This window comes from Salmo salar, chromosome 19 (assembly GCF_965601325.2).
Source record: "Salmo salar chromosome 19, fSalSal1, whole genome shotgun sequence".
NCBI lineage: Eukaryota > Metazoa > Chordata > Actinopteri > Salmoniformes > Salmonidae > Salmo > Salmo salar.
In genome coordinates this window covers 85,346,462-85,374,270 of record NC_138309.1, presented here as the reverse complement: position 1 = coordinate 85,374,270, position 27,809 = coordinate 85,346,462, and the positions used below count along the sequence as shown (strand labels likewise).

General features: G+C 44.7%; 1 protein-coding gene across 1 annotated transcript in view; it reads right to left on the bottom strand.

Annotated features, from left to right (window-relative positions):
- The window catches only part of LOC106579714 (extracellular sulfatase Sulf-1), a 96,457-nt gene extending 68,900 nt beyond the window's left edge, over nucleotides 1-27,557 (bottom strand). The window contains exon 1 of the mRNA XM_045702807.2: nucleotides 27,360-27,557. The gene's annotated coding sequence lies outside the window, so the exon portion shown is untranslated. The remainder of the gene's footprint in view (nucleotides 1-27,359) is intronic.
- Between the last annotated feature and the right edge of the window lie 252 nt (nucleotides 27,558-27,809).

The following is a 27,809-nucleotide window of genomic DNA, read 5'->3' as shown; positions in this document are numbered from 1 at the left end:
ACCACAACCAAAACAACACCAGACACTATGGAACACAAAGCTTTTATTTTCTCATTCTGGAATATACAAGGTCCTCTTAAAGAGCAGGAACCTAGACTTCATCAAAAAGATATAAAAAATACAGACATTGTCATCCTACAAAAAACATGGTATAAAGGAGACGGACCCACTGGTTGCCCTCTAGGTTACAGAGAGCTGGTAGTCCCATCCACCAAACTACCAGGTTGGTGGTATAGAGGAGATGGACCCACTGGTTGCCCTCTAGGTTACAGAGAGCTGGTAGTCCCATCCACCAAACTACCAGGTGGGTGGTATAGAGGAGACGGACCCACTGGTTGCCCTCTAGGTTACAGAGAGCTGGTAGTCCCATCCACCAAACTACCAGGTTGGTGGTATAGAGGAGATGGACCCACTGGTTGCCCTCTAGGTTGCAGAGAGCTGGTAGTCCCATCCACCAAACTACCAGGTTGGTGGTATAGAGGAGATGGACCCACTGGTTGCCCTCTAGGTTACAGAGAGCTGGTAGTCCCATCCACCAAACTACCAGGTGTGAAACAGGGAAGAGACTCAGGGGATATGCTAATTTGGTATAGAACAGACCTAACTCACTCTATTCAATTAGTAAAAACAGGAACATTTTTACATCTGGCTAAAAATGTATAAGGAAATGATCTCAACAGAGAAAAATGTCCTCCTGTGCGCTACCTATATCCCCCCACTAGAATCCCCATACATTAATGATGACAGCTTCTCCATCCTACCTATATCCCCCCACTAGAATCCCCATACTTTAATGATGACAGCTTCTCCATCCTACCTATATCCCCCCACTAGAATCCCCATACTTTAATGATGACAGCTTCTCCATCCTACCTATATCCCTCCACTAGAATCCCAATACTTTAATGAGGACAGCTTCTCCATCCTAGAGGGGGAGATCAACCATTTCCAGCCTCAGGGACATATACTAGTCTGTAGCGACCTAAATGCCAGAACTGGACAAGAACCTGACACCCTCAGCACACAGGGGGACAAACACCTACCTGGAGGTGACAGCATTCCCTCCCCCATATGCCCCCCTAGACACAACTACGACAACATAACCAACAAAAACGGGTCACAACTCCTGCAGCTCTGTCAGATGCTGGGTATGTACATAGTTAATGGTAGGCTTTGAGGGGACTCCTATGGTAGGTACACCTATAGCTCTGTCACACGCTGGGTATGCACATAGTCAATGGTAGGCTTAGAGGGGACTCCTATGGTAGGTTCACCTACAGCTCTGTCAGATGCTGGGTATGTACATAGTCAATGGTAGGCTTTGAGGGGACTCCTATGGTAGGTACACCTACAGCTCTGTCACACGCTGGGTATGTACATAGTCAATGGTAGGCTTTGAGGGGACTCCTATGGTAGGTTCACCTACAGCTCTGTCAGATGCTGGGTATGTACATAGTCAATGGTAGGCTTTGAGGGGACTCCTATGGCAGGTACACCTATAGCTCATTTCTTGGCAGTAGTACTGTAGACTACTTTATCACTGACCTCAACCCAGAGTCTCTCAGAGCGTTCACAGTCAGCCCACCCCTATCAGATCACAGAAAAATCACTTTCTACTTGAACAGAGCAATACTCAATCATCTAAGCCAAAGGAACTGAGTAATATTAAGACATGGAAGGAAAGTGGTGTGAAAATATACCAAAGAAACAATTAGGCAACAACAAATTCTATCCTTTTTAGAACAACTTCCTGGACAAACCGTTCCACTGTAATAGTGAAGGTGTAAACTTGGCAGTAGAAAACCTAAACAGTATATTTGACCTCTCAGCTCCCCTATCAAATCTAAACATGTAAAGCAGACAACCTAAGAAAATGAACAACAATGACCAATGGTTTGATGAAGAATACAAAAACCTAAGAAAGAAAGGGAGAAACATGTCCAACCAAAAAACATAGAGACCCAGAAAACCTGAGTATACGCCTTCACTATGGTGAATCACTAAAACAATACAGAAATACACTACGGCCAAAGAAGGAACAGCACGTCAGAAATCAGCTCAGTGTAACGGAAGAATCCATAGAATCTAACCACTTCTGGGAAATTTTAAAATTCTAAACAAACAACTCGAACAGTTATCCATCCAAAACGTAGATATAAGATAAGCCAATAGATAAGCCAATTCTCCAATATTTTTGGCTCTATAGCAAAGAACAATCAGCAAAAACATATACAGTTGAAGTCGGTAGTTTACATACACTTGGTTGGAGTCATTAAAACTTGTTTTTCTACCACTCCACAAATTTCTTGTTAACAAACTATAGTTTTGGCAAGTCGGTTAGGACATCTACTTTGTGCATGACACAAATCATTTTTCCAACAATTGTTTACAGACAGATTATTTTACTTTTAATTCACGTATCACAATTTCAGTGGGTCAGAAGTTTACATACACTAAGTTGACTGTGCCTTTAAACAGCTTGGAAAATTCCAGAAAATGATGTCATGACTTCAGAAGCTTCCGAAAGGCTAATTGACATCATTTGAGTTAATTGGAGGTGTACCTGTGGATGTATTTCAAGGCCTACCTTCAAACTTGACATCATGGGAAAATCAAAAGAAACAGCCAACACCTCAGATAAAAAATTGTAGACCTCCACAAGTCTGGTTCATCCTTGGGAGCAATTTCCAAACGCCTGAAGGTACCACGTTAATCTGTACAAACAATAGTACACAAGTATAAACACCATGGGACCACACAGCCGTTATACCGCTCAGGAAGGAGACACGTTCTGTCTCCTAGAGATGAACGTACTTTGGAAAGAAAAGTGCAAATCAATCCCAGAACAACAGCAAATGACCTTGTGAAGATGCTGGAGAAAACAGGTACAAAAGTATTTATATCCACAGTAAAACTAGTCCTATATCAACATAACCTGAAAGGCCGCTAAGCAAGGAAGAAGCCATTGTTCCAAAACCGCCATAAAAAAGCCAGACTACGGTTTGCAACTGCACATGGGGACAAAGATCGTACTTTTTGGAGAAATGTCATCCAGTCTGATGAAACAAAAATAGAACTGTTTGGCCATAATGACCATTGTTATGTTGAGGAAAAAGGTGGAGGCTTGCAAGCCGAAGAACACCATCCCAACCGTGAAGCACGGGGGTGGCAGCATCATGTTGTGGGGGTGCTTTGCTGCAGGAGGGACTGGTGCACTTCACAAAATAGATGGCATCATGAGGGAGGAAAATGATGTGGATATATTGAAGCAACATCTCAAGACATCAGTCAGGAAGTTCAAGTTTGGTCGCAAGTGGGTCTTCCAAATGGACAATGACCCCAAGCATACTTCCAAAGTTGTGGCAAAATGGCTTAAGGACAACAAGTCAAGGTATTGGAGTGGCCATCACAAAGCCCTGACCTCAATCCTATAGAAAATTTGTGGGCAGAACTGAAAAAGTCTGTGCGAGCAAGGAGGCCTACAAACCTGACTCAGTTACACCAGCTCTGTCAGGAGAAATGGGCCAAAATTCACCCAACTTATTGTGGGAAGCTTGTGGAAGGCTACCCGAAACATTTGACCCAAGTTAAACAATTTAAAGTCAATGCTACCAAATACTAATTGAGTATATGTAAGCTTCTGACCCACTGGGAATGTGATAAAAGAGCTTCAAGCTTCAATAAATCATTCTCTCTATTACTTTTCTGACATTTCACATTCTTAAAATAAAGTGGTGATCCTCATTTTTACTAGAATTAAATGTCAGGAATTGTGAAAAACTGAGTTTAAATTTATTTGGCTAAGGTGTATGTAAACTTATGACTTCAACTGTACAAATCGTAGAATCAACTATTAACGACTACCAGAGCCCACTGGATTCTCCAATTACATTGAATGAACTACAGGACAAAATACAAACCCTCCAACCCAAAACGGCCTGTGGTGTTGATGGTATCCTCAATGAAATGATAAAATATACAGACCTCAAATTCCATTTGGCTACACTTAAACTCTTTAACATCATCCTCAGCTCTGGCATCTTCCCCAATATGTGGATTCAAGGACTGATCCCCCCCCCCAATCCACAAAAGTGGAGACAGATTTGACCCCAATAACTACCGTGGGATATGCGTCAACAGCAGCCTTGGGGAAATCCTCTGCATTATCATTAACAGCTGACTTGTACATTTCCACAGCGAAAACAATGTACTGAGCAAATGTCAAATTGGCTTTTTATCAAATTACCGTACGACAGACCACGTATTCACCCTGCACACCCTAATTGACAAACAAACAAACCAAAACAAAGGCAAAATCTTCTCATGCTTTGTTAATTTAAAAAAAGCTTTCAACTCAATTTGACATGAGGGTCTGCTATACAAATTGATGGGAAGTGGTGTTGGGGGCAAAAACATTATAAAATCAATGTACACAAACAACATGTGTGCGGTTAATTTTGGCAGTAAATACACATTTCTTCCCACAGGGCCGTGGGGTGAGACAATGATGCAGCATGAGCCCCACCCTCTTCAACATATATATGAACAAGTTGGCGAGGGCACTAGATCAGTCTGCAGCCTTCTATAAATCTGTGGATAACAAGAAGTCTTCTATACCAGATTTAACCAGTCAGACTACTACAGAGCATATTGTTTCTACTTCCTCATTGTTTCTGAGGATTAGCCCCACTAATGACACTTTAAATGACTCATGACCCCTTTTTACTGTACTCATCAGGGGCTCAGCTGGCTGCAGGGTTGAAAAATATAGGGGACGGACCAGCCGGTCCGGAGAAGAAAATGGCCTGGGGGCCGGGGGTTCAAAGTCAACCAAGACAAAAAGGGCACTATGGAGTCCTCAGTCAGTCCGACCGACACACCAGATGGAGGCAAAAAATGTGCAATTTTCAGATTAATGGCCATCAACACTGGGTCCTCGTCCCAAATGGCACCCTATTCCCTATGTAGTGCACTACTTGTTAGCAGAGCCCTATGGGAATAGTGTGCCATTTAAGGAGCCACAATTGGGACACAGGCTAGGAGACATTTAACACACCTCAACACCATGACAATCTTTCCTTTAATGACTGTAATTTCTTATTATTTCACCCACTACCCCTTCACTACTAACCCTGCGTTAGAAGCAGGAGTTGGAACAGGTCGGGGGAGGAGAAAACCGGAAAACAACGACATCTTTCAAGGAACAGAATCAGATCCTTGAACGAAAGTGATCTATATACTGTTCTGGAACAGAACGATTATTTTAAAAAGCATGGGAACTGGTTAATAAAGTTATTCTATGTTCCAGGCAACAAAAAAAACACAACAAAGAGCTTATGCAAGGCCCTCCCTCTGTCACTCAGAAATGTATTTCAGTGTCTGCCTGCCAGCTGGAGATCTGACAGTGTGTGTGTGTGTGTAGGCAGTATACCTATATACCTGCCCCTCCCACTCCTAAGCGTAGGTTACTGTAGCTCACTGACATTACAAGCGTGATTCAGAAATTAGGGAGAGAGATTTTTTAATTAGAGAAGAATGGATTCCCCCTTTTTCAATGCTAGTTAAGGATACTAAAGTAATCACGTTTCACATTGGATTTATTAACTACTAAAAGGTAAGACGTGTTGTTAATTCTGGTGCCCCTCTGCAAACACAAGCTTGTTAGCTAGCTAGCTCAAAGGACATTCAAAGTTCCTCCATAGTAGCCGCTTCTCCTAAATATAATTCTGTAGACCTAATTCAGATAATGCATGTTATAACAAGATACCCAGCCAAGCCTCCTCCTCCACCCTCTCTCGTTCTCTCCCCAACCCGCAAAATTTCAGTCACATCTCTTGCCCTACATTTGTCGGTCCAATGCATGTAAACAATTAGCTTGTTTCCGCACCGATTTGGTGAAGTAATTTAATTTAGAGTTAAATGTAAAAAATGATGTTGATTTCAGAGGTTTAAAATGCAAAAGGCACTCGCACAACTGAACTATCTTTGTTGCAGGTGCATGGCAGCAGTTGAAAACATAAGAAACCCTCATACTACTCTTGAATTTAAATTGAATTGAGAGAGAGAGACATAGATAGTGAGGGAGGATCAGGGTGAATGGGAGAGAGAGCGAGACATAGATAGTGTGGAAGGACCAGGGTGAATGGGAGAGAGAGAGACATAGATAGTGAGGGGGGACCAGGGTGAATGGGAGAGAGAGAGACATAGATAGTGTGGAAGGACCAGGGTGAATGGGAGAGAGAGAGACATAGATAGTGAGGGGGGACCAGGGTGAATGGGAGAGAGAGAGACCTAGATAGTGAGGGGGGACCAGAGTGAATGGGAGAGAGAGAGAGAGAGAGAGAGAGAGAGAGAGAGAGAGAGACATAGATAGTGAGGGGGGACCAAGGTGAATGGGAGAGAGAGAGACATAGATAGTGAGGGGGACCAGAGTGAATGGGAGAGAGAGAGAGAGAGAGAGAGAGAGAGAGAGAGAGAGAGAGAGAGACATAGGTAGTGAGGGGGGACAAGGCTGAATGGGAGAGAGAGAGAGAGGAAAGGAAATCAAAAAGAGAGAGGGAAAGAGAGAGAGAGAGAGTAGAGAAGGGAGATTTGAGTTGCTTTAACATGGCCATTGTCCCTAACGACCAGGTCATTTTATATGTGACTGATTTAGCTCAGGGTCCCAAAGGCATCTGTTTTAGATTTGAACCTCCACACTGAACTGCTCCCCCCAACAGAACCTAACTTCTCATGCTCAGCAACACAATGAACAAAATGGATGGAGGGTTCCAATTCTAGAAGTTTGAGGAGTTCTGATCATCAGGACAGTTGTCAAGGCTAGAGGAGGTCTTGTCAAGGCGAGAGGAGATGTTGTCAAGGCGAGAGGAGGTGTTGTCAAGGTGAGAGGAGGTGTTGTCTAGGCGAGAGGAGGTGTTGTCAAGGCGAGAGGAGGTGTTGTCAAGGCGAGAGGAGGTGTTGTCAAGGCGAGAGGAGGTGTTGTCAAGGTGAGAGGGGGTGTTGTCAAGGCGAGAGGGGGTGTTGTCAAGGCTAGAGGAGGTGTTGTCAAGGCCAGAGGAGGTGTTGTCAAGGCCAGAGGAGGTGTTGTCAAGGCTAGAGGAGGTGTTGTCAAGGCTAGAGGAGGTGTTGTCAAGGTGAGAGGAGGTGTTGTCTAGGCGAGAGGAGGTGTTGTCTGGGCTAGAGGAGGTGTTGTCAAGGCTAGAGGAGGTGTTGTCATGGCCAGAGGAGGTGTTGTCAAGGCCAGAGGAGGTGTTGTCAAGGCCAGCGGAGGTGTTGTCAAGGCTAGCGGAGGTGTTGTCAAGGCCAGAGGAGGTGTTGTCAAGGCTAGCGGAGTTGTTGTCAAGGCTAGCGGAGGTGTTGTCAAGGCTAGCGGAGGTGTTGTCAAGGCCAGAGGAGGTGTTGTCAAGGCCAGAGGAGGTGTTGTCAAGGCTAGCGGAGGTGTTGTCAAGGCTAGCGGAGGTGTTGTCAAGGCCAGAGGAAGTGTTGTCAAGGCTAGCGGAGGTGTTGTCAAGGCTAGCGGAGGTGTTGTCAAGGACAGAGGAGGTGTTGTCAAGGCTTGAGGAGGTGTTGTCAAGGCTAGCGGAGGTGTTGTCAAGGCTAGCGGAGGTGTTGTCAAGGCTAGCGGAGGTGTTGTCAAGGCCAGAGGAGGTGTTGTCAAGGCTAGCGGAGGTGTTGTCAAGGCTAGCGGAGGTGTTGTCAAGGACAGAGGAGGTGTTGTCAAGGCTAGAGGAGGTGTTGTCAAGGATAGAGGAGGTGTTGTCAAGGCTAGAGGAGGTGTTGTCAAGGCTAGAGGAGGTGTTGTCAAGGCTAGAGGAGGTGTTGTCAAGGCGAGAGGAGGTGAACACTGTGTTTGTCTATTGTTGTGACTAAGATGAAGATCAGTTCAAATTTTATGACCAATTTATGCAGAAATCCAGGTAATTCCAAAGGGTTCACATACTTTTTCTTGCCACTGTATATGTACTGTTGTTTCTCTTCTGTCATTATATATTGCCCTAGAAGAGTAGATAAACCCTTGCTCACTCGAATAATGTCACAAATCGATAGAATGACTTGCTTCAATTTAGTTGCCATAGGTACAGCTCTCTGTCATCTCTGCTTCATTCACAGAGTAAAGAAGTTTAGGGACCGGGGAGAAAATGCAATTATTTAAAAAACTGGAAAGATTTTCTTTGGAAAATGTTCAAATTACATCAGTTTGACCGGATTTTTGGAAGGAAATAGAAAGCTTTGAAAATGACCCAACATGTTTCTGATAAGATTTAGGTTTGGATTCATATTTTATGTGGTTGAAATCAGTGGAGGCTGCTAAGGGGAGGATGGCTCATAATAATGGCTGGAACGGAGCAAACGGAATGGAATCAAACACATGGATGTATTTGTTGCCATTCCACCTTTTACGCTCCAGCAATTACCACGAGCCCGTCCTCCCAAATTAAGGTGCCACCAACCTCCTGTGGTTGAAATACTATCAGCTTTTAAGACGCTGATAAAAATAGCACCTCTACACAGACGGCATCTAACTGTTCATTCATATTCTCTCACGATTCTGAAAGAAAGAAATCATATTTCTCCACTCCTGTTCCCAAGTCCAACTTTAGCCTACATTTGGTATCTAATTTATTGCAAGAAATGCTTAATTCTGCAGGAGTTAACGCTATCTGAGAGGTTATAGACCTGCAGTCCAGATTTCAGTTTCCGTTTAACCCATCTGAAAATTCCCATGATGTGCCAAACCCAGATTCGTCCGTTGGACTACCAGTTGGTGAAGCGTGATTCATCACTCCAGAGAACACGTTTCCACTGCTCCAATGGCGATGAGCTTTACACCCCTCCAGCCGACGCTTAGCATTGCGCATGGTGACCTTAGGCTTGTGGGCGGCTGCTTGGCCATGGAAACACATTTCTTGAAGCTCCCGAAATCAGTTCTTGTGCTGATGTTGCTTCCAGAGGTAATTTGGAACTCAGTAGGAAGTGTTGCAACTCAGGACAGACGATTTTTATGCGCTTCAGCACTCGGGGGTCCCGTTCTGTGAGCTTGTGTGGCCTACCACTTCGCGGCTGAGCCGTTGTTGCTCCTAGACATTTCCACTTCACAATAACAGCACTTACAGTTGACCAGGGCATCTCTAACAGGGCAGACATTTTACGAACTGACTTGTTCAAAAGGTGGCGTCCTTGACGGTGCCATGTTGAATGTCACTGAGCTCTTCAGTAAGACCCCTTCTACTGCCAATGTTTGTCTATGGAGATTGCATGGCGGTGTGCTCAATTTTATACACCTGTCAGCAACGGGTTTAGCTGAAATAGCCGAATCCACTAATTTGAAGGGGTGTCCGCATACTTTTGTATATATAGTGTATAACTAGGATTAAAGGGACACACAATAAACAGTAGCAGCAGCATATGTGATGAGTTAAAAAAGTTTGTGCAAAAAGGGTCAATGCAGATAGTCCAGGTAGCTATACTGGACAAAAATATAAACGCAAAACGAAACAATTTCAAGATTTTAATGAGTTACAGTTCATACAAGGAAGTCAGTCATTAAAATAAATTCATTACGCCCTAATCTATGGATTTCACATGACTGGGCAGGGGCGCAGCCACGGGTGTGCCTGGGAGGGCATAGGCCCATCCATTTGGGAACCAGGCCCACACACTGGGGAGTCAGGCTCAGCCAATCAGAATGAGTTTTTCCCAACAAAAGGGCTTCATTACAGACAGCACAAGGTGCACCTGTGTAATGGTCATGCTGTTTAATCAGCTTCTTGATATGCCACACCTGTCAGGTGGATGGATTATCTTGGCAAATGAGAAATGCTCACTTAACAGGGATGTAAACTAATGTGTGCACAACATTTGAGACAAATAAGCTTTTTGTGCATATGGAACATTTCGGGGATATTTTATTTGAGCTCATGAAACATGGTACCAACACTTTACATGTTGTGTTTATATTTTTGTCAGTATATTTGGTTAACTATTTAGCAGTCTAATGGCTTGGGGGTAGAAGCTGTTCAGGGTCCTGTTGGTTTCAGACTTGTGCATCGGTACAGCTTGCCTTGAGGTAGCAGAGAGAACAGTCTATGACTTTGGTGGCTGGAGTCTTTGACAATTTTTATGGCCTTCCTCTGACATCGCCTGGTGTAGAGGTCCTGGATGGCAGGGAGCTTGGCCCCAGTGATGTGCTGGGCTGTACACATTACGCTCTGTAGCGATGATGCCAAGAAGTTGCCATACCAGGCGGTGATGCAGCCAATCAAGGTGCTCTCAATGGTGATGCAGCCAATCAAGGTGCTCTCAATGGTGATGCAGCCAATCAAGGTGCTCTCAATGGTGATGCAGCCAATCAAGGTGCTCTCAATGGTGCAGCTGTAGAACTTTTTGAGGATCTGAGGGCCCATGCCAAAAATGTTCAGCCTCCTGAGGGGGAAGAGGCATTGTCGTGCCCTCTTCAGAGGTGTGTTATGTGTAGACCATGATAGAACCTTAGTGATATGAACCAAGGAACATCAAGCTTTCAACCCGCTCCACGACCTGCTTTCTGTAGTCCACAAACAGCTTATTTGTCGTGCTGACGTTGAGGGTGAGGTTGTTGTCCTGGCACCATTGTCGTCGGGGGGGGATCAGGCCTACCGTCGTAGTTAATGATGGTGTTGGAGTTGTGCACGGCCACACAGTCATGGTTGAACAGGGTGTACAGGAGGGGCCTAAGCACACACCCCTGAGGGGCCACCGTGTTGTGGGTCAGCATGGCAGATGTGTTGTTGCCTACCCTTACCACCTGGGGGCGGCCCTTCAGGAAGTCCAGGATCCAGTTGCAGAGGGAGGTGTTTAGTCCCAGGGTCCTTAGCTTAGTGATGAGCTTGGAGGGCATTATGGTGTTGAACGCTGAGCTGTAGTCAATGAACAGCATTCTCACGCATTAAAATCGCTACTAGGAGTGCCGCCTCTGGATGAGCATTTTCTTGTTTAGTTATGGCCCTTTACAGCTCGGTCTTAGTGCCAGCATCGGTTTGTGGTGGTAAATAGACAGCTAATATAGCAGAACCTCAAGTCTTCTTTAATATTAGAGATTGTGCGCCAGCTGTTGTTAAATCCAAATATCTGTTGATTTATAGTTTTCAAAGATCCGAGGGGTATGTCACAGAATCAATGAGTTAGCCAGGTCAGTAGCCTAAATATTCTGAAAACATAACATTTTTTTTGGGGGGGGGGGGGAGACTAGCTTGAAATGGGCATGGTCCAACTGATTCAACAACCCCAATGAACACAATATCTAAGTTTAGCTTTCTTAATGAACCAGAAAATCTAAAGTTATTTATGTTTTTATTTAATCAGAGTTAGTTGATCCTGCTTTGTAGTATAACCCTGGGCTGGGGAACAGTGTGGGAGATGTTGGACCAGTCTTTATGGACACTTAGGCTTACCCCCCTCTGGCCCCTGCCTAATAAGGACACCCAGGGCCTTCTCCTTACACAGGCTCTCCTCAGTGTACCAGACCCGGTGGCGTCCACCCAGCTCTCATTTCCCTGCAGGATTAGAGCAACTTTTGGAGAACATATGGGAACCGGTGTTACCAGGACAGGGTTGAAATATGGGAACCGGTGTTATCAGGACAGGGTTGAAATATGGGAACCGGTGTTACCAGGACAGGGCTGAAATATGGGAACCGGTGTTATCAGGACAGGGCTGAAATATGGGAACCGGTGTTATCAGGACAGGGCTGAAATATGGGAACTGGTGTTATCAGGACAGGGCTGAAATATGGGAACCGGTGTTATCAGGACAGGGCTGAAATATGGGAACTGGTGTTATCAGGACAGGGCTGAAATATGGGAACCGGTGTTATCAGGACAGGGCTGAAATATGGGAACCGGTGTTATCAGGACAGGGCTGAAATATGGGAACCGGTGTTCATAGCCAAATCAGGAGATTCTCTCTCTCTCTCACGTTATAATTCTCTTTTTGTTCTCTGCATCATATATTTCTGTCTAATCCATACTTTCTCCTATGCTCCTGGCTCGCTCTGGTCTCTCTATCGCTCGCTCTCTGGTCTCTGTATCGCTCTCGTCTCTCTATCGCTCTCTCTCTGCCTCTCTCTCTATTGCTCTCTCTCTCTGCCTCTCTCTCTATCGCTCTCTCTCTCTGCCTCTCTCTCTATCGCTCTCTCTCTCTGCCTCTCTCTCTATCGCTCTCTCTCTGGTCTCTCTTTCACTCTCTCTTTCACTCTCTCTCTGGTCTCTCTATCGCTCTCTCTCTGGTCTCTCTATCGCTCTCTCTCTGGTCTCTCTATCGCTCTCTCTCTGGTCTCTCTTTCACTCTCTCTCTCTGGTCTCTCTTTCACTCTCTCTCTGGTCTCTCTATCACTCTCTCTCTGGTCTCTCTTTCACTCTCTCTCTGGTCTCTCTATCACTCTCTCTCTGGTCTCTCTATCACTCTCTCTCTGCTCTCTATTGCTCTCTCTCTGGTCTCTCTTTCACTCTCTCTCTCTGGTCTCTCTATCGCTCTCTCTCTGGTCTCTCTATTGCTCTCTCTCTGGTCTCTCTATCGCTCTCTCTCTGGTCTCTCTGGTCTCTCTATCGCTCTCTCTCTGGTCTCTCTATCACTCTCTCTCTGGTCTCTCTATCACTCTCTCTCTGGTCTCTCTATCACTCTCTCTCTGGTCTCTCTATTGCTCTCTCTCTGGTCTCTCTGGTCTCTCTATCACTCTCTCTCTGGTCTCTCTATCACTCTCTCTCTGGTCTCTCTATCGCTCTCTCTCTGGTCTCTCTATCACTCTCTCTCTGGTCTCTCTATCACTCTCTCTCTGGTCTCTCTATTGCTCTCTCTCTGGTCTCTCTGGTCTCTCTATCGCTCTCTCTCTGGTCTCTCTATTGCTCTCTCTCTGCTCTCTCTATTGCTCTCTCTCTGCTCTCTATTGCTCTCTCTCTGCTCTCTATTGCTCTCTCTCTGCTCTCTCTATTGCTCTCTCTCTGCTCTCTATTGCTCTCTCTCTGGTCTCTCTGGTCTCTCTATTGCTCTCTCTCTGCTCTCTCTGGTCTCTCTATTGCTCTCTCTCTGGTCTCTCTGGTCTCTCTATTGCTCTCTCTCTGGTCTCTCTATTGCTCTCTCTCTGGTCTCTCTATCACTCTCTCTCTGGTCTCTCTGGTCTCTCTATTGCTCTCTCTCTGGTCTCTCTGGTCTCTATTGCTCTCTCTCTGGTCTCTCTATCACTCTCTCTCTGGTCTCTCTGGTCTCTCTATTGCTCTCTCTCTGGTCTCTCTGGTCTCTCTATTGCTCTCTCTCTGCTCTCTCTGGTCTCTCTAGTACTAGACGACCACACCGGGTTCCACTCAGCTAAAAACAAGAAGAAGTAGCTCCAGTGGGCACGTGACATCACCACTGGACAATTGAGGAGTGGAAAAACATCGCCTGGTCCGACGAATCCTGGTTCCTGTTGCGTAATGCGGATGGCAGAGTCAGGAAGTGGCGTAAGCAGCATGAGTCCATGGCCACATCCTGCCTGGGGTCAACGGTACAGGCTGGTGGTGTAATGGTGTGGGGAATGTTTTCTTTGCCCACATTAAATCCCTTGATACCAAATGAGAAATGTTTGATCGCCACAAAGAATTCAGGCTGTTCTGGAGGCAAATGAGGGGTCGTTCTTTGCTATATATATATATATATATATATGTATGCACATATGTATTTAAATATTTATTTTACATATAGAAAGGAGAAGCCTCCTGGAAATCTCTCTTTAAACCTTTCAAGAGCGCCATCATGGCCTCCTGAAGATATGTGACCATCAGGGCCTCCTGGAGAAGGCCCCCAGATATGTGTAGTATCAGCCAAACTATCTTGTTGGGACGAGCAAGAGACAGTGTAGATGAAGGGCAGCATCATAAGTTATTGTAGGTTTGTCAAAGGTTGCCATGGTGACCTTGCCCCGAAGACCTAAGACCGATGTTTTGCTCCTAAAGTTTAACCTTTATCTTGCTTAGTTTATCTAACTATCACTGTCTACTGGGAGGTTAGCCTGTATCTAGGTATGTTTATATAGCTAACACTGTTTACTGGGAGTAAAATTTCCATTCGTAGGATAATCAGAGGCAAAGTCATTATTATCCATTTTTTGATTGGTTGAGCCTTAGTTAGTTAGTCGTTAGTTAGTTAGCTATTTTCTTCTTAATTAGCTAGGTAACTAGTTAACTAGTATGTGATGTGGTGGTAACTGTGCAAAACGTCTATGTACTCTACTCTGAAACATACATATGCACTTGCACACAATCGAAACAGTAACTGAATGCCTCAAAGCCTGTCTGCCTGCTTTATATATCAAGCCACGATCACGTGACTCACTGTCTGCAGGAGCGAAATCTCCTCTGAAGAAGCATTCAGATGTAGTCATTATGATGTCATAATATAATAGAAAAAAAACTAAGTTCCAAAGACTGGGACCTAAAAATTGTGTACAAGGGATCATACAAATCAAATCGTATTTGTCACATGCGCCGAATACAACAAGCCCTTAACTAACAATGCTTTATGAAGTTTTAAGAAAAAAAAGTGATAAGTAAAAAATGTAAAATAAAAGTTACAAATAATTTAAGTAAAATAACAATAGCGAGGCTTTATACAGGGGGGGGGTACCGGTACAGAGTCAATGTGCGGGGGCACCGGCTAGTTGAGGTAATTGAGAGTTTTTGCAATGATTCCTATGTCAAATAAAAATATTTGTTGGTCTGATGTGTATAAATGACAGAAAAAAAAGCCTGTACAGAAAAGAAGAGAAGGAAGCCTGTTTGCAACAAGGCACTCAAGTAGAACTGCGAAACATATGGAAAAGAAATGAACTTTCTGTACTGAATACAAAGTCTTAGGATAAAAACAAACAGAATATAATTAAGATCCTGGTCCAGTCTGTTTTGAACACATCGGTGATTAACAACCAACTTGGCAGAACTTGAAGATTAAAAAAAAAAATAAAACATACTAATATTATACAATCTAAGTGTGCAAAGCTTTTCGAGATTAACCCTGAAAAATGTAGTGCTGTAATCACTGCCAAAGTTGATTCTAAATTTTGTATTTATTTTTTATTTTATTTCATTTTAATTTTTTATTTAACCAGGTAGGCTAGTTGAGAACAAGTACTCATTTACAACTGCGACCTGGCCAAGATAAAACAAAGCAGTTCGACAGAAACAACAACATATTGACTTAGGCTGGATAAATACTTCTGTAATCAAGATATATCTGTGTTCACTGGAGCTGCTAACTCTGCAAATAGCAAACTGCTGGGTGATTTAAAAAGTTAGTTGATCAATACTATATTCATACTTTCAGTAAAAATATAAATATTTTATTTACAATCTGTAGAAACTATGAGAATAGAGAAAGGTTCAGAACTTGTGTGAAAACATTACAGCACAGTGGGAAAAATATATGACAATTGAATCCATTTTAATCCCACTTTGTAACACAACAAATTGTGGAAAAAGTCAAGGATACTTTCTGAAGGTACTTTATATTTACATATGTAAAATGTATGCAAGAATGACTGTAAGGCAAGCGTCTGCTAAATGGCATATATTATTACATTATTATTATTATATATGTATAAAAGGGCGTTAATGTACAACAACATATCCTCCAGTTGAGAGAGAGGAGAGAAAGAGAGAGGAGAGATGAGAGAAAGGAGAGAGATGGAGATGAGAGAAAGAGAGATGAGAGATGAGAGAGAGATGAGAGAGAGGAGAGATGAGAGAGAGAGATGAGAGAGAGATGAGAGAGATGAGAGAGAGATGAGAGAGATGAGAGAGGAGAGAGAGATGAGAGAGAGGAGAGGAGAGATGAGAGAGAGATAGGAGAGAGAGATGAGAGAGGAGAGAGAGAGGAGAGGAGAGGAGAGATGAGAGAGAGATGGGAGAGAGGAGAGAGAGATGAGAGAAAGAGAGAGGAGAGATAAGAGAGAGGAGATGGAGATGAGAGAAAGAGAGAGGAGAGAGAGAGAGGAGAGATGAGAGAGAGGAGAGAGAGAGAGGAGAGATGAGAGAGAGGAGAGAGGGAGGAGAGAGAGAGAGGAGAGATGAGAGAGATGAGAGAGAGGAGAGATGAGAGAGAGGAGAGAGAGAGAGGAGAGAGAGAGAGGAGAGATGAGAGAGAGGAGAGAGAGAGAGGGAGAGAGGAGAGATGAGAGAGAGGAGAGGAGAGATGAGAGAGAGGAGAGAGAGAGATGAGAGATGAGAGATGAGAGAGAGAATGAAAGAACGAGAGAGAGAGAAAGAGAGAGAGATGAGAGAGAGAATGAAAGAACGAGAGAGAAAGAAAGAGAGAGAGAGATGAGAGAGAGAATGAAAGAACGAGAGAGAGAAAGAGAGATGAGAGAGAAAGAGAGATGAGAAAGAGAGATATGAGAGAGAGAGAGAGAGAGGGCGAGAGAGGAGAGAGAGAGAGAGCGAGAGAATGAAAGAACGAGAGAGAGAGAAAGAGAGAGATGAAAGAGAGAGAGATGAGAAAGAGAGATATGAGAGAGAGAGACAGGGCGAGAGAGGAGAGAGAGAGAGAGAATGAAAGAACGAGAGAGAATGAGATAGAAAGAGTTTTACCCAGTTCAATATTCCCAGAGATTAATGTTTCTTCATTGTTCACTGAATTGAGAAGTTTGGCACACGTTTTATAACACATGAACTCAACTTTCACGTACTGGGCTTTTCGTTGTGACACGGAGGCAGAGAAAGATAGAGAACCTATTGTTGTCCTAAGGATCGGCCCTGGTGTTGACTCATTCATTGTGTGAGTGCATCATTCACCTGTGTAGTCAGTGAAAACAGTCAGGCTTGCATTCTCCTTAGAGCAGGTTACTCATGGAACAGGTATAAGAAAGGACCCAAATTGAGTATGCATGCAAACATGGGACTTTATTCTCTATTTAGTCCACTATAGGGCTCCGGTCAAAAGCAGCCTATAATATTATAATATAGACAGTAGATCTAGCTGGTCTGTCGTTATATAACAGAGACAGTAGATCTAGCTGGTCTGTCGTTATATAACAGAGACAGTAGATCTAGCTGGTCTGTCGTTATATAACAGAGACAGTAGATCTAGCTGGTCTGTCGTTATATAACAGAGACAATAGAACTAGCTGGTCTGTCATAGAGACAGTAGATCTAGCTGGTCTGTCATTATATAACAGAGACAGTAGATCTAGCTGGTCTGTCATAGAGACAGTAGAACTAGCTGGTCTGTCATTATATAACAGAGACAGTAGATCTAGCTGGTCTGTCATTATATAACAGAGACAGTAGAACTAGCTGGTCTGTCATTATATAACAGAGACAGTAGATCTAGCTGGTCTGTCATTATATAACAGAGACAGTAGAACTAGCTGGTCTGTCATAGAGACAGTAGATCTAGCTGGTCTGTCATTATATAACAGAGACAGTAGAACTAGCTGGTCTGTCATTATATAACAGAGACAGTAGAACTAGCTGGTCTGTCATAGAGACAGTAGATCTAGCTGGTCTGTCAATATATAACAGAGACAGTAGATCTAGCTGGTCTGTCATTATATAACAGAGACAGTAGAACTAGCTGGTCTGTCATTATATAACAGAGACAGTACATCTAGCTGGTCTGTCATTATATAACAGAGACAGTAGATCTAGCTGGTCTGTCATTATATAACAGAGACAGTAGATCTAGCTGGTCTGTCATTATATAACAGAGACAGTAGATCTAGCTGGTCTGTCATTATATAACAGAGATAGTAGATCTAGCTGGTCTGTCACAGAGACAGTAGATCTAGCTGGTCTGTCACAGAGACAGTAGATCTAGCTGGTCTGTCACAGAGACAGTAGATCTAGCTGGTCTGTCATAGAGACAGTAGATCTAGCTGGTCTGTCATTATATAACAGAGACAGTAGATCTAGCTGGTCTGTCATTATATAACAGAGACAGTAGATCTAGCTGGTCTGTCATTATATAACAGAGACAGTAGATCTAGCTGGTCTGTCATTTATATAACAGAGACAGTAGAACTAGCTGGTCTGTCATAGAGACAGTAGATCTAGCTGGTCTGTCATAGAGACAGTAGATCTAGCTGGTCTGTCATAGAGACAGTAGATCTAGCTGGTCTGTCATAGAGACAGTAGATCTAGCTGGTCTGTCATTATATAACAGAGACAGTAGAACTAGCTGGTCTGTCACAGAGACAGTAGATCTAGCTGGTCTGTCATAGAGACAGTAGATCTAGCTGGTCTGTCATTATATAACAGAGACAGTAGAACTAGCTGGTCTGTCATAGAGACAGTAGATCTAGCTGGTCTGTCATAGAGACAGTAGATCTAGCTGGTCTGTCATAGAGACAGTAGATCTAGCTGGTCTGTCGTTATATAACAGAGACAGTAGAACTAGCTGGTGTGTCATAAGAGACAGTAGATCTAGCTGGTCTGTCGTTATATAACAGAGACAGTAGATCTAGCTGGTCTGTCATTATATAACAGAGACAGTAGAACTAGCTGGTCTGTCATAGAGACAGTAGATCTAGCTGGTCTGTCATTATATAACAGAGACAGTAGAACTAGCTGGTCTGTCATTATATAACAGAGACAGTACATCTAGCTGGTCTGTCATTATATAACAGAGACAGTAGATCTAGCTGGTCTGTCATTATATAACAGAGACAGTAGATCTAGCTGGTCTGTCATTATATAACAGAGACAGTGGATCTAGCTGGTCTGTCATTATATAACAGAGATAGTAGATCTAGCTGGTCTGTCACAGAGACAGTAGATCTAGCTGGTCTGTCACAGAGACAGTAGATCTAGCTGGTCTGTCACAGAGACAGTAGATCTAGCTGGTCTGTCATAGAGACAGTAGATCTAGCTGGTCTGTCATTATATAACAGAGACAGTAGATCTAGCTGGTCTGTCATTATATAACAGAGACAGTAGATCTAGCTGGTCTGTCATTATATAACAGAGACTGTAGATCTAGCTGGTCTGTCATTTATATAACAGAGACAGTAGAACTAGCTGGTCTGTCATAGAGACAGTAGATCTAGCTGGTCTGTCATAGAGACAGTAGATCTAGCTGGTCTGTCATAGAGACAGTAGATCTAGCTGGTCTGTCATAGAGACAGTAGATCTAGCTGGTCTGTCGTTATATAACAGAGACAGTAGAACTAGCTGGTCTGTCATAGAGACAGTAGATCTAGCTGGTCTGTCGTTATATAACAGAGACAGTAGATCTAGCTGGTCTGTCATTATATAACAGAGACAGTAGAACTAGCTGGTCTGTCATTATATAACAGAGACAGTAGAACTAGCTGGTCTGTCATAGAGACAGTAGATCTAGCTGGTCTGTCATTATATGACAGAGATAGTAGATCTAGCTGGTCTGTCATTATATAACAGAGATAGTAGATCTAGCTGGTCTGTCACAGAGACAGTAGATCTAGCTGGTCTGTCACAGAGACAGTAGATCTAGCTGGTCTGTCACAGAGACAGTAGATCTAGCTGGTCTGTCATAGAGACAGTAGATCTAGCTGGTCTGTCATTATATAACAGAGACAGTAGATCTAGCTGGTCTGTCATTATATAACAGAGACAGCAGATCTAGCTGGTCTGTCATTATATAACAGAGACAGTAGATCTAGCTGGTCTGTCATTATATAACAGAGACAGTAGAACTAGCTGGTCTGTCATAGAGACAGTAGATCTAGCTGGTCTGTCATAGAGACAGTAGATCTAGCTGGTCTGTCATAGAGACAGTAGATCTAGCTGGTCTGTCATTATATAACAGAGACAGTAGAACTAGCTGGTCTGTCATAGAGACAGTAGATCTAGCTGGTCTGTCATAGAGACAGTAGATCTAGCTGGTCTGTCATAGAGACAGTAGATCTAGCTGGTCTGTCATAGAGACAGTAGATCTAGCTGGTCTGTCATAGAGACAGTAGATCTAGCTGGTCTGTCGTTATATAACAGAGACAGTAGATCTAGCTGGTCTGTCGTTATATAACAGAGACAGTAGATCTAGCTGGTCTGTCATAGAGACAGTAGATCTAGCTGATCTGTCGTTATATAACAGAGACAGTAGATCTAGCTGGTCTGTCGTTATATAACAGAGACAGTAGATCTAGCTGGTCTGTCATAGAGACAGTAGATCTAGCTGGTCTGTCGTTATATAACAGAGACAGTAGATCTAGCTGGTCTGTCATAGAGACAGTAGATCTAGCTGGTCTGTCATAGAGACAGTAGATCTAGCTGGTCTGTCATAGAGACAGTAGATCTAGCTGGTCTGTCGTTATATAACAGAGACAGTAGATCTAGCTGGTCTGTCATAGAGACAGTAGATCTAGCTGGTCTGTCGTTATATAACAGAGACAGTAGATCTAGCTGGTCTGTCATAGAGACAGTAGATCTAGCTGGTCTGTCATAAACAGAGACAGTAGATCTAGCTGGTCTGTCGTTTATCAGAGACAGTAGATCTAGCTGGTCTGTCATAGAGACGTAGATCTAGCTGTCTGTCGTTATATAACAGAGACAGTAGATCTAGCTGGTCTGTCGTTATATAACAGAGACAGTAGATCTAGCTGGTCTGTCGTTATATAACAGAGACAGTAGATCTAGCTGGTCTGTCGTTATATAACAGAGACAGTAGATCTAGCTGGTCTGTCGTTATATAACAGAGACAGTAGATCTAGCTGGTCTGTCATAGAGACAGTAGATCTAGCTGGTCTGTCGTTATATGAGACAGTAGATCTAGCTGGTCTGTCGTTATATAACAGAGACAGTAGATCTAGCTGGTCTGTCGTTATATAACAGAGACAGTAGATCTAGCTGGTCTGTCGTTATATAACAGAGACAGTAGATCTAGCTGGTCTGTCATAGAGACAGTAGATCTAGCTGGTCTGTCGTTATATAACAGTAGATCTAGCTGGTCTGTCGTTATATAACAGTAGATCTAGCTGGTCTGTCGTTATATAACAGTAGATCTAGCTGGTCTGTCGTTATATAACAGTAGATCTAGCTGGTCTGTCGTTATATAACAGTAGATCTAGCTGGTCTGTCGTTATATAACAGTAGATCTAGCTGGTCTGTCGTTATATAACAGTAGATCTAGCTGGTCTGTCGTTATATAACAGTAGATCTAGCTGGTCTGTCGTTATATAACAGTAGATCTAGCTGGTCTGTCGTTATATAACAGTAGATCTAGCTGGTCTGTCGTTATATAACAGTAGATCTAGCTGGTCTGTCGTTATATAACAGTAGATCTAGCTGGTCTGTCGTTATATAACAGTAGATCTAGCTGGTCTGTCGTTATATAACAGTAGATCCAGCCCTGTCATACACATGAGCCCTTTTAGATGTAGATTATTATTTGTTGCTGTTTGTTTTCTTTTGTGTGTATTAGGGAGGGAGGGAGGGAGGGAGGGAGGGAGGAAGGGAAGGAGGGAGGGAGGGAGGAAGGGAAGGAGGGAGGGAGGGAGGGAGGAAGGGAGGGAGGGAGGGAGGGAGGGAGGGAGGGAGGGAGGGAGGGAGGAAGGAAGGGAGGGAGTGAGGGAGGAAGGGAGGGAGGGAGGGAGGGAGGGAGGGAGGGAGGGAGGGAGGGAGGGAGGAAGGGAAGGAGGGAGGGAGGAAGGGAAGGAGGGAGGGAGGGAGGGAGGGAGGGAGGGAGGGAGGGAGGGAGGGAGGGAGGGAGGGAGGGAGGGAGGAAGGAGGGAGGAGGGAGGGAGGAAGGGAAGGAGGGAGGGAGGGAGGGGGCAATAGAAGGGACTGGGGTGATGAACACAGCACTCAGCCATCACCCCCCTCTCTCTCTCTCTCTCTCTCTCTCTCTCTCTCTCTCTCTCTCTCTCTGTGTCTCTCTCTTCATCTCTCCCTCTCTTTCACTCTCATTCAATATTTGATTCAATAAATGATTTATTGTAATGACAGTGGATAGATGTGCATTCTGACGGCCTGCTTAGTGGTAAGTGATACAGGCAGGGCCCTTTCTCTTCACAATCAGAAACAGATTGCTGCTCCCGGGGGAGCGGATCAGGGGACAACAGGGATGACAAGACAAGGACTGCAACCATTTGCCTGTTTCTGTTCGTGTGAATGCCCATGCTCAGAAGAGATTGTCTGTGTGTGTGTGTGTGTGTGTGTGTGTGTGTGTGTGTGTGTGTGTGTGTGTGTGTGTGTGTGTGTGTGTGTGTTTCTGATAACGTGTGTGTGTTAGTGTCTGTGTGTTTGTGCAAGCCTATATAATAATGGAGCAAGCACTCCTAAGAGGCCTCTCTTTCTCCCTCTTCTCCTCTGTCTTCTCTTCTTCCCTCTCTCTCCTCCTGTCCCCCCTCTCTCTCCTCCTGTCCCCACTCTCTCTCCTCTTGTCCCCCCTCTCTCTCCTCCTGTTCCCCCTCTGTCTCCTTCTCTTCCCCCTCTCTCCTCCTGTTCCCCGTCTCTCCTCCTGTTCCCTCTCTCTCCTCCTGTTCCCCCTCTCTCCTCCTGTTCCCTCTCTCTCCTCCTGTTCCCCCTCTCTCTCCTCCTCTTCCCCCTCTCTCCTATTCCCCCTCTCTCTCCTCCTGTCCCCCTCTCTCTCCTCCTGTTCCCCCTCTCTCCTCCTGTTCCCCCTCTCTCCTCCTGTTCCCCCTCTGTCTCCTTCTCTTCCCCCTCTCTCTCCTCCTGTTCCCCCTCTCTCCTCCTGTTCCCTCTCTCTCCTCCTGTTCCCCCTCTCTCTCCTCCTCTTCCCCCTCTCTCCTATTCCCCCTCTCTCTCCTCCTGTCCCCCTCTCTCTCCTCCTGTTCCCCCTCTCCTCCCTCCTGTTCCCTCTCTCTCCTCCTGTTCCCCCTCTCTCTCCTCCTCTTCCCCCTCTCTCCTATTCCCCCTCTCTCTCCTCCTGTCCCCCTCTCTCTCCTCCTGTTCCCCCTCTCTCCTCCTGTTCCCTCTCTCTCCTCCTGTTCCCCCTCTCTCTCCTCCTCTTCCCCCTCTCTCCTATTCCCCCTCTCTCCTGTCCCCCTCTCTCTCCTCCTGTCCCCCTCTCTCTCCTCCTGTTCCCCCTCTCTCCTCCTGTTCCCTCTCTCTCCTCCTGTCCCCCCTCTCTCTCCTCCTGTTCCCCCTCTCTCTATTCCTGTCCTCCCTCTCTCTATTCCTGTCCCCACTCTCTCCTCCTGTCCCCCCTCTCTCTCCTCCTGTTCCCCCTCTCTCCTCTTCCCCCTCTCTCCTGTTCCCCCTCTCTCTATTCCTGTCCCCCCCTCTCTCCTCCTGTTCCCCTTCTCTCTCCTCCTGTTCCCCCTCTCTCTCCTCCTGTTCCCCTTCTCTCTCCTCCTGTTCCCCCTCTCTCTCCTCCTGTTCCCCCTCTCTCTCCTCCTGTTCCCCCTCTCTCTATTCCTGTCCCCCCTCTCTCCTCCTGTTCCCCCTCTCTCCTATTCCCCCTCTCTCCTGTCCCCCTCTCTCTATTCCTGTCCCCCCTCTCTCTCCTCCTGTCCCCCCTCTCTCTCCTCCTGTCCCCCCTCTTTCTCCTCCTGTTCCCCCTCTCTCTCCTCCTGTTCCCCCTCTCCTCCTGTTCCCTCTCTCTCCTCCTGTTGCCCCTCTCTCTCCTCCTGTTCCCTCTCTCTCCTCCTGTTCCCCCTCTCTCTCCTCCTCTTCCCCCTCTCTCCTATTCCCCCTCTCTCCTGTCCCCCTCTCTCTCCTCCTGTACCCCTTCTCTCTCCTCCTGTTCCCCCTCTCTCTCCTCCTGTTCCCCCTCTCTCTATTCCTGTCCCCACTCTCTCCTCCTGTCCCCCCTCTCTCCTCCTGTTCCCCCCCTCTCTCCTCCTGTCCCCCCTCTCTCTCCTCCTCTTCCCCCTCTCTCTCCTCCTCTTCCCCCTCTCTCTCCTCCTCTTCCCCCTCTCTCTCCTCCTCTTCCCCCTCTCTCCTCTTCCCCCTCTCTCTCCTCCTGTTCCCCTCTCTCTCCTCCTGCCCCCCCTCTCTCTCCTCCTCTTCCCCCTCTCTCTCCTCCTATTCCCCCTCTCTCTCCTCCTGTCCCCCTCTCTCTATTCCTGTTCCCCCCTATCTCCTCTTCATCCCTCCCTCCCCCCTCCCCCCTCCCTCCCCTCCTCCCTCTCTTGTTCTCTATGTATGCCCATGTTGCATCCACGTGCAGTAACACTTCAACAAAGGACACAGAAAAGGACTTTTCTCTCTCTCTGTCTTTCCCTCCCATTCGCTCCCACTCACTGCAACAAAGCACAGATCCCATGTGAATATAATCAGCCATAAGCTCAGTGAATGGACAGGACTGTAAGTTGTATGAGGGAGGTGAAAAACGAAGGACACAGTCCTTCAGGAACCGCTCATTATGGTTGAGAAGAGAGAGGTGAAGAGTGACCATAAATACCAGCATAACATAAGACACACAGAGAGCAGGTGGGTGAGTTATTCGCCTGACATGACCTCTCTCACTCTGGAGAGGGATTGTGCAAAGACTTGAGGCTTCTATTGTGAACTCTCTGCAACCAAAATAGACGACTGCAGTGTGTGTGTGTGTGTGTGTGTGTGTGTGTGTGTGTGTGTGTGTGTGTGTGTGTGTGTGTGTGTGTGTGTGTGTGTGTCTGTGTGTGTGTGTGTGTGTGTCTGTGTGTCTGTGTGTGTGTCTGTGTGCGTGTCTGTGTGTGTGTGTGTCTGTGTGTGTGTGTGCAGACTCCCACACTCTGTTCACATTTCCTTCAAGCTGTGCTCTTAAAAACCCAAGGAACCTTTACAGGAGACTGTTTAGATTCACATATACACTCTGTAGTACTACTACAACACATATACACTCTGTAGTACTACTACAACACATATACACTCTGTAGTACTACTACAACACATATACACTCTGTAGTACTACTACAACACATATACACTCTGTAGTACTACTACAACACATATACACTCTGTAGTACTACTACAACACATATACACTCTGTAGTACTACTACAACACATATACACTCTGTAGTACTACTACAACACATATACACTCTGTAGTACATTTACATTTACATTTAAGTCATTTAGCAGACGCTCTTATCCAGAGCGACTTACAAATTGGTGCATTCACCTTGTGATATCCAGTGGAACAACCACTTTACAATAGTACATGTATATCTTTTTTGGGGGGGGGGGTTAAGAAAATAATCTACTAAATCAAACACAACAACGTGCGGAGGAGAATACATTTGTCAAAATAACTCCTGTTGTGTTAAAATATAAAATACATACATGTCACAACTGGAAAAAACACCACTTCTGACACTACAGATCTATACACTACCGCTCTATACACTACAGCTCTATACACTTCAGCTTTATACACTACAGATCTATTCACTACAGCTCTATACACTACAGCTCTATACACTACAGCTCTATACACTACAGATCTATACACTACAGATCTATTCACTACAGCTCTATACACTAAAGATCTATACACTACAGCTCTATACACTACAGATCTATACACTACATATCTATACACTACAGCTCTATACACTACAGATCTATACACTACAGATCTATACACTACAGATCTATTCACTACAGCTCTATACACTACAGCTCTATACACTACAGATCTATACACTACAGATCTATTCACTACAGCTCTATACACTACAGTTCTATACACTACAGCTCTATACACTACAGCTCTATACACTACATATCTATACACTACAGCTCTATACACTACAGCTCTATACACTACAGATCTATACACTACAGATCTATACACTACAGCTCTATACACTACAGATCTATACACTACAGATCTATTCACTACAGCTCTATACACTACAGCTCTATACACTACAGCTCTATACACTACATATCTATACACTACAGCTCTATACACTACAGCTCTATACACTACAGATCTATACACTACAGCTCTATACACTACAGCTCTATACACTACATCTCTATACACTACAGCTCTATACACTACAGCTCTATACACTACAGATCTATACACTACAGATCTATACACGTACGTTGTCAGATAACTGATACGGACCCAGGTCTCATACCAGGATCAGATTGATTCTGTATTTCAGCAAGAGTTATTTCCTTGAACCAACCAACGCAACATTGGACAAACGATCAATTGATCCTTTTTTTTTTTTTGTGGCCCAAAATCAGTTGAAAGCAACAGCACCCTCCTACGATGCAGTATGGTACCAGTGTGAGATGGAATGGTAGTATTTCGATCAGGTGGTAAGAGCTCTTTGTTTCACCTATCTGCTGGCCACCAGTATAAACGGGGGCTCTGTCCCTAGGAGACATGGGAAATGGCAGTTGAACTCCCTGCTTTGGGCCAATCAAAATCTAGGATGATAAGAGACAGACAGCATGATTTCTGAACAATTCTATTTCTACTTTCAATTCAAAAACTCCATAATGAACCTGAATGAAGCAATGCAGTATTTATGATAAAGGGACAAAACCTCCATAATTAACCTGAATGAACCTGAATGAACCTGAATGAACCTGAATGAACCTTCAGAGGCAAAACTCTAAAGTGGTGGTACACACACACACACACACACACACACACACACACACACACACACACACACACACACACACACACACACACACACACACACACACACACACACACACACACACACACACACACTGAAGTACTGTGCCGACTTGAGCGCATGTGAAACAACTCTGTCTCTTAGCTCATGTTTCCATAAATCACTGCAAACAGAGACAGAGGTGTATAGTCTCTCTACTAGACTATACTGAAAACTAGATTAATCTCACCTCTAATCTCTCTACTAGACTATACTGAAAACTAGATTAATCTCAATTCTAATCTCTCTACTAGACTATACTGAAAACAAGATTAATCTCAACTCTAATCTCTCTACTAGACTATACTGAAAACTAGATTAATTTCAACTCTAATCTCTCTACTAGACCATACTGAAAACGAGATTAATCTCAACTCTAATCTCTCCACTAGACCATACTGAAAACGAGATTAATCTCAACTCTAATCTCTCCACTAGACCATACTGAAAACTAGATTAATCTAAACTCTAATCTCTCTACTAGACTATACTGAAAACTAGATTAATCTCAACTCTAATCTCTCTACTAGACTGTACTGAAAACTAGATTAATCTCAACTCTAATCTCTACTAGACTATACTGAAAACTAGATTAATCTCAACTCTAATCTCTCTACTAGACTATACTGAAAACTAGATTAATCTCACCTCTAATCTCTCTACTAGACTATACTGAAAACTAGATTTATCTCACCTTCTAGCAGCAGAAAGAAACCTGGGAGCATAAAAAGAGTGAAAAGAAAAACTGAAAGAGAGACAGAAAGAGAGAGAAAGTTAGACAGTACCTGGAAGTCAGGAGAGCACACCAGTTTCACTGATGTAGAGTTCTGGTTTTGGTGGGTTCTGGTCTTGCTGCTGGTTACAGAGAAGAGAGGTGGACCACACAGCTCAGCTCCTCTGGAAGAAGGAGAACACAATCTCTATGTGATGTGATGACACTCTCTAACCTCCACCATCTGTTGAGAGACAGGCAGAGAGGCAGAGTAGAGCAGGGACCCGCCTGCCTGCCTGCTAACCCAGCCTACTCTAGTCCAGTCCCACTCCCCTTAACCAATCACAGCTCTCTGTAGGCAGGCTACTGGGTGTTGGATGGAGGCTGTGCCAGGAGGCTGGGACAAGGACAGAGTAGAGTGGAGAGGAGTAGAGGAGAGGAGAGAGACACTACAGGAGATACAGGAGCAGAGAAACCCCCCCCCCCCCCAAGCACCATAACCTGAGAGGGAGAATGGGGGGAG